The sequence below is a fragment of the Miscanthus floridulus genome, chromosome 6 (assembly GCF_019320115.1).
Source record: "Miscanthus floridulus cultivar M001 chromosome 6, ASM1932011v1, whole genome shotgun sequence".
In the NCBI taxonomy this organism is placed as follows: Eukaryota; Viridiplantae; Streptophyta; class Magnoliopsida; order Poales; family Poaceae; genus Miscanthus; species Miscanthus floridulus.
Genome location: NC_089585.1, coordinates 132,686,809 through 132,694,938, shown reverse-complemented (window position 1 = coordinate 132,694,938; position 8,130 = coordinate 132,686,809).

Here is an 8,130-nt window from a genome sequence, read left to right as displayed (position 1 = left end):
TCAGCCCAACAGGTAATGCCTTGTCTCACACCATATCTTAGCTAAATTACCCAATCGGCTAACACCTTCTTTCTTCTCCTTTCTTTAGAAGAACATCACTAAACCGACCACCAGTTACTCCTTCTCTATTGAGGACTACATTATTGAGAAAGGTGAAGAGATCACTTCTCGTCAAACCTTATCGCTGGAAAATCAGGCTCGGCTAAAAGAGGTGATCATTCTGCTGAATAAGGATACCATTAGTCTGGTTCAGGATGCAGACCAGATAAAAGACCTCCTTGAACTCATTGATCAAGATATCCCCTCTGCTCTCAAGACTCCCCTAGAATCTGCAGCCCATCTCGATGACCACTTTGCTATGGTGAGAAGGGCAACCAAGAACATATCTTCGAGGGCTGCTCTGCAGAAGGATAGATCTTTGAAAAAGCTGAAGATTAAAGATCTTCACTCTCATATCCAGACTACAAGAAATTCCTTGACAACCTTGGAGCCTGAACTGAAAGCCATGGAGGATGAAAAAAGCAGACTAGAAGCTCAACTAGCCAAACTGAATGCCAAAATTCAGTCTCACAGGGCCCATATAGCTAATTTGCCGAAGAACATAGAAGCAGCTTTACTAAAGATAGCTTCGACCATCAAAGAAGATCAGCAGATCAAAAACAAGTTATCCAGCATCCAGAGTTCTGAAGATGAAGATCAAAAAGTGCTAGATAATGTTAGCCGAATCAGGACTGAAGCCATAGAGGCAATCAATCAGCTTCTAAACAAGTAGACATTGGGCTTGTAATAAACTCAAATGTGATACCCTCTGTCCTTCAACTTTGTTTTCACATATTTTTATTTGTTTGAGAAAAAAACAATCAGCATTTTCCCCTTAAATTACTCAATTAGAATGTAGCCGATTGTCTCCATTCTTCTGATAGCCGAACGAATCCAATTTAAATATTGTGAGGGTACAGCCGAACAATGTTGGCTCCAACAAATCAGGGAGATAGTCGAGCGACGTTCGATTTAACCCATGCCTGGCCCAGCCCAGTAGCGGCCCAGCTGAAAGGGAAAAACCCTACTCCACCATTCGGCATTCTCGCGCCCACAACTCCGTGGAATTCGCCACGATCCTTCGCTTCGGCTTATAAATAGACCCTTCCGTTAGCTTTCATCGCTATCTTCGCTTTAGCGTTCTCACATCCGTCTCCTCCACTTCCTTCGTTCGATTCATTCCATAAGAAAACCCTAACCTCCATCAAAGCAAATGATGAACAGTGGCAACCGTGGCAAGCGTCCTGCCGACGGAGAGGCTGAAGGAAGCAGAGCATCGCGCTGCCGGCGTCGTGGGTACGATTCGGCTTTTTGCCCCCTTTGCAATTTCCTTGTTCATCTCTTAGTTTCGATCTTTCCTTCCTCATTCATCAGGATAAGGGTCATCAGCTCCAGCCAATATCATCTCCTTCCTCCGGCGACGGCAACTCAACCGGGAACTCCATCATCCGGCTCCTCCGGATCTTCCAGCTCTTCAAGCTCTTACCATTCCAATCCTTGGGGCCCGGCAGAACCAGCAGATGCACACCATCCATACTCTCATGAGGAGGCGCTCAAGTTTCGCTAGGAGAGGGACGAAGCCCGGGAGGAGCTAGGCGACGTCTCCAAGAAGTTCGGCATCGATCAAGCCGAATGGGAGGACCAGCGGAAGTAATTCTGCGACGCCATCACCGGTTTGATATCCCCATTTGGTTTTATCATTCTGGCTTCCCTTGCTTGCTGATCCATTTTTTCTTTTCTACCCAGCTCTTTCTGCGGAGAATGATCGCCTGAAGGCGGCGGCGAACAAAATTGCCGACAAGGTGAATGCCCAGGGGGAGACATCCGAGGCACGCCTTGATGCTGTGGACGGCCGCGTTGATTAGGCCGTCATCCAAGGTGTGCACCTTGGTGTTTCTCTCGGGCTGGCGGCAATGACCTCCCGAACCAACGAAGACTACTCCTTCCAGCCAGTCGGCTTCGCTGGAGGACGCCCGGACGAGATCGACGATATCGATGAGCGTCTGGAGGTCTATGATGATCATGCCGTCGCCCTTGCCGAATCCACACATCCCCAGTCCATTCTCAACAAGTTATTTGAGGAGTAGTTTGTATTAGGATGGACTTCTGTAAATAAACTTGTCTTTTGGAAGAATACTTATTTCTTTGATCCTTTTTGGTAAAATTCTGCATGCGACTGTCAGAAAATGCTGAAAACAATCCAGTCTTGCATAAATATCCTTGTGCTAGAGGCGATGCAAGCTGCATCGGCTATTTTGTGCTAAAGGCGATATGAACAATATCGGCTATTCTCAGTCTTATATCTGATTTTTAGGCTAAAGGCGATTTTCTCTTTATCGGCTTTTCTGATCTACATTCATGAACCAACCTCAACACTGGGGTAATACTTCTTAAGAAATCTTCCATTGATAGCTCTAGTAAACTCCTCCCCAAATAAAGTCTTCAATATGTATGCATTGCCAGGTACACATTCTACTATTCGGAAAGGACCTTCCCAATTTGGAGACCATTTGCCGAACGTTCTATCCTTTGTCCCAACTGGCAATATAGTTTTCCAAACCAAATCTCCTTCTGCGAATTGCTTCAGCCTAACCCTTTTGTTATAATACTTGGCAACGCGTATTTTATTCTTCTCAATATTTTCCAATGCCTTGAGACGAATCAAATGTAGATCTTCCAATTCATCCATCATTAGATTCTTATAATCCTCTTCCACCAATTCTTTCTGTAACACAACTCGCCTTGATCCTGACCGTAATTCCCATGGTAATATAGCATGATGCCCATAAACCAGTTCATAGGGAGACGTTTGAGTGGACCCATGACAAGCCATTCGGTAAGCCCACAATGCTTCATTAAGAACCAAGTGCCATCTCCTTGGTTTTTCATCAATCTTCTTCTGGATGATTTTAATCATAATCTTATTTGATGCTTCTGCCTGACCATTAGCTTGTGCATAATAAGGAGAAGAATTATACAACTTAATCTCCATATCTTTGGCAAAATCACAGAATTATGAAGAAGTAAACTGAGTTCCTTGATCAGTTGTTATAGTTTGAGGAATCCCGAACCTGTGAATTATATGTTCCTTAACAAAACTGATCATATTCTCTGACGTTACCTTCTTCAAAGGAATAGCTTCAACCCACTTGGTGAAATAATCCGTGGCCAAGAGTACAAACTTGTGTCCCTTATTAGAAGGAGGATTGATCTGACCAATTAAATCTATACCCCATCCTTTGAACGGCCAAGGCTTGATTATAGGATTCATAGCAGACGCTGGAACTTTTTGAATATTGCCGAATTTTTGACAATTGTGACACCCTTTGTAATATTCAAAACAATCTTCCAACATAGTTGGCCAAAAATAACCAGTTCTCGTAATTATCCACTTCATCCGATAAGCTAACTGATGTGCACCACACAATCCTTCGTGAACCTCATACATCACTTTCTTGGCTTCTTCTTGACTTAAACATTTGAGCAATACTCCATCGATGGACTTGTAATATAACTGATCATCAAGAAACACAAATTTGAGAGCTGTGTACCTGAGTTTTTGGGAAACCTTTTGAGATGGATTTTTCAGATAATTGGTAACTTCGTATCTCCAATCACCATCTACTGGATCAGTATTTAAAACATCTTCCTCCATAGCAAAAACTTCCCGACTCTCTCGATATCCAGAAGCAGCTTGAGCTAACTTATTTGCTTCTTCATTGTACTCCCTAGGGATATGATGCAAGGTTACTACCAGGAAATTCTTCAAAAGTTCTCTACACTCCTCATAATATTCTCTTAACACATTGTTCTTGCAATCATACTGACCATTCAGTTGGTTAATCACCAACTCAGAATCCCCAAAGATTTCAACAGCAACGGCCTTTACTTCTATAAGAAGCTGAAGCCCTCTAAGCAATGCTTCATACTCTGCTTGATTATTAGTAACATGAAACTCAATAGGAACCGCATACTCAAAAGTTTTCCCTTGTGGGGAAATCAAGAGAATACCAGCACCACCACCTTTGTTACAAGATGATCCATCGAAGAACAAAGCCCAAGGCACAATGCTTATCGCCTCAACAGAAAGATCCCGATGTTGGGTAATAAAATCGGCAATAATCTGACCCTTTACCGCCTTTGCCGATTCATACCTTAAATTAAATTCTGACAATGCTAAAATCCATTTGCCAATTCTTCCATTCAAAATTGGCATTGATAGCATATGTTTGATTACATCAAAACTAGAAACTACCACGCATTCGGCATTCAACAAATAGTGCCGAAATTTGGTACATGAGTAATACACACACAAGCAAAGCTTTTCTGTAGCCGAATACCTTGTTTCCGGGTCTAGTAGTTTTCGGCTAAGATAAGCTACGACTCTTTCTTTTCCTTCAAATTCTTGCATAAGGGCCGATCCTATCGTTAGGCTATCAGCCACCACATACAACTTAAAAGGCTTGTCAAGTTGTGGAGGTACCAGCACAGGTGGTGCCTTCATATATTGTTTGATCTCATGAAAAGCCTTTTGTTGTATGTCACCCCATATAAATTTTTGATCCTTCTTGAGCTTTAATAAAGGAGAAAAGGGCAAAACTCTCTCTGATAGATTGGATATGAATCTTCTTACAAAATTGATTTTGCCTAACAATGACTGTAATTCTGTGAGATTGGTTGGCGGCACAATTTTGTCTATTGCTTCCATGCTCTTTTTCCCAACTTCAATTCCTCCTTTATGAACTAAAAATTCCAAAAACTCTCCAGCCGAAACTCCAAAGGCACATTTGTTTGGATTCATCTTCAAGCCATGCTTTCTTGTGCACTCCAGAGTCTTTCTTAAATCGGCTAAATGTCCTTTATGATTCCTAGACTTGACTACTACATCATCGATGTAGATCTCTACAATCTTGCCGATCAGTTCGTGAAAAATATAATTCATAGCTCTTTGATAAGTTGCACAGGCATTCTTTAACCCAAACGTCATGACTATCCATTCAAACAAACCAATATGACCAGGACATCTGAAAGTTGTTTTAGAAATATCTTCTATTGCCATAAAAATTTGATTATAGCCAGCATTACCATCCATAAAACTAATGACTTCATAACCTGCTACTGCATTTACTAGTAAATCAGCAACTGGCATTGGGTAACCATCCATGGGAGTTGTCTTATTAAGATTTCTGAAATCTATACAAACTCTCATTTTTCCATTTTTCTTGTATACCGGTACTATATTTGAAATCCACTCTGCATACTTGCATGGCCGAATGAAGTTTGCTTCTATTAATCTTTCAACCTCCTTCTTTACATCAGCCAGTACCTCCTCTTTGTATATCTTCCGTGGAGGTTGTTTGTAAGGACGAAATCCAGATTTAATGGGTAATCGATGCTCAACAATGGAACGATCCAATCCAGGCATTTCCGTGTAATCCCAAGCAAAACAATCTTTAAACTCTTTCAACAGATCTATCAACTTTGATTTATATTCTGGGTCTAACTTTGCACTAATATACATCGGCCTTGGCTTAGAACCATCACTAACATTAATTTCTTCCAGCTTATCAGCCGACATAAAACCACGTCCCAACTTTCCTTTGTTGCCATCGACGGGATTTCCCATTAAAAATTACTATGAGAGCCGACTGCTTGGATCGGCTGTTGACCCTCGCTGAAAACATTTACAGGACCTTCTTTCCACATTTTTCCAGAGAAACAATCGACGCCTTCATATTCCCAGTAGGTAGATTCTGTGGCAGCAACACTTACCGAATCGTCAGCATGCACAACTTCAACATCATCTCCAATCCATTGAATGAGAATTTGATGCATGGTCGAAGGAATGCAGCAATTAGCATGGATCCAATCTCTGCCCAAGAGTAGACTATATGCCCCCTTGCCATCAATGACAAAAAAGGTAGTAATCAGAGTTTTAGACCCAATAGTCAGATCGACATGGATAGCACCTCGGGTATCAGAAGGATTGCCAGCAAAGTCCCTAAGCACCATGTCAGTTTTCAACAATTCTTCATTAGTCATCCCAAGCTTTCTGAAGGTAGTATAAGGCATGATATTGATAGCAGCCCCTCCATCAACAAACATCTTGGTCAAAGGCTTGCCATTGACATATCCTTTTAAATAGAGTGGTCTTAAGTGACGATTCTTGATTGGTTTGTCAAAAACAGCCTACTGCGTTAATACAAGCTGAGCCATCAAATCCTGACATTCACTTTCATCAAAATCAGAGTACACCTCTTCTTGGACATCTTGGCTTTCGGGAGCTATAAACTCTGATGGGAGGAAGAAAGCCATGCAAGCATTAGCCGAAGGACCACATCCATCAGGCTTCTTTTTAGGACGCCATATTTGCTTTGTTTCGATAACTTCCTGTTCCAACTCCCTATTCCTCAACCGTTGCACTCTTCTTTTCTGACTTTTCCTCAGGCCTGGAGGACACCACTGTCCTTTTTGCCATACGTATCTATAGGAATCAACTTCTTCATCCTGCACACTATCATGAATCCAACCTTGACCTGCAAATCTTTTCCTTTGCCGATTCTCAAAATCATCTATTTTTAAGCACCGATCATCTTCAAGAACCTTCTTTCCAAGTCTTTTGTAGACGGGACGGCGGTTGACTCGAGATTGCCTATACTCGGAGTACTGAGCACTACACTCCGGACAATTATTTCTTGCAGGAAACCTCAAGCCTTCATTCCAACAATGCCTAAAGAATGAACAACCCCAATGAGACTACTCCTGTTCTGTCATGTATTCTTCTTTCTCCCTTCGGTATATCTCTTCCTCATACCTCCGGCATTCTTCCATAAACCATTGCTTCTTATGGTACTCTTTCTCTTGCTCTCTCTGCCACTTGTTTAGCAAAATATGTGATGTAACTCTGGGTTTAGAAGTTTGACCTTTCTTAGTTCGGCTATTCTGAAACCGAACTCGTTGCTGTAGCTCTCTACTGGTGACTTGCCAATCCGGGTCAACAGCACCACTCTCTTTTGCTCTATCAGAAGTCAACACCTTCACCTTGCCTTTACCTTTGAGATCATTGGCAGAGACCATATTCATAGAGAAAGAAATCATATTTTGTGGAAAAGGCTGATCATCAATTTTCATCTTGCCATCAAACCTCAAATGTCCTTCTTGGATAGCTTTCTGGATTTGTATTCTGAACACTCGGCAATCATTGATAGAGTGAGAATTAGTGTTATGGAAGCCACAATACTTTTTGTCTTTCACTCCTTCAGGACGTAGCATAGGATGTCCTTCTGGCAGCTTAATGCGTCCTTCCTTTATCAACAATGCAAAAAGCCTGTCTGCCTTAGTAACATCAAAATCATAGGTTCCCTTTTGTTGTTTCAACCAGCGTTGACTAACTTGAGTGGGTTCCTTTGCCCAATTCAACTCAGCCGCAGCTATCTCATCTTCATCAATATACTCAGTCGCTTCCTCCAGAAAACCTTGATACACCTCATTAGTGGCATTATTCTTCTGAAAGCGATTATCTCTCCTGAATCCTTGGGCCAGATTACTCATAGCTGCTAAACGCTGCGCAAGTTGGCCAAGATCATCAAACTCCATGCCGAACAACTTTTCCCTGATATTCGGCAACATTCCTGCTATAGCCATTCCAGGTAGTTGATCATCTGGTAAATTCAGAGAGTAACACATATTCTTGGTCTCCCTAAATCTGCGAAGATATTCCAATGGTGTCTCATTTGTTCTCATCCTCAGACTCATGAGATCAACCAACTTTTTCTCATTAGTACCCGTGTAGAAATATGAATGAAACTTCTGCTCTAGCTCTGTCCACGTACCAATGGAATGAGCTGGTAAAGACGTGAACCACGTGAAAGCTGGTCTTGTAAGAGACAAAGGAAAATATCGAATCCTCCAAGCTTCATCTGAAGCAGCTTCTCCAAGCTGCATCAAGTACCGACTGACGTGCTCTATGGTACTAGTATCATCTTGACCAGAAAACTTGGTCAAATCTGTTAGAGGCTTCACCCTTGGAGGTAACGCCACTCTGTTGTACCACTCTGGATAAAGAGACTTGTATGAATAGGATTGATTTTT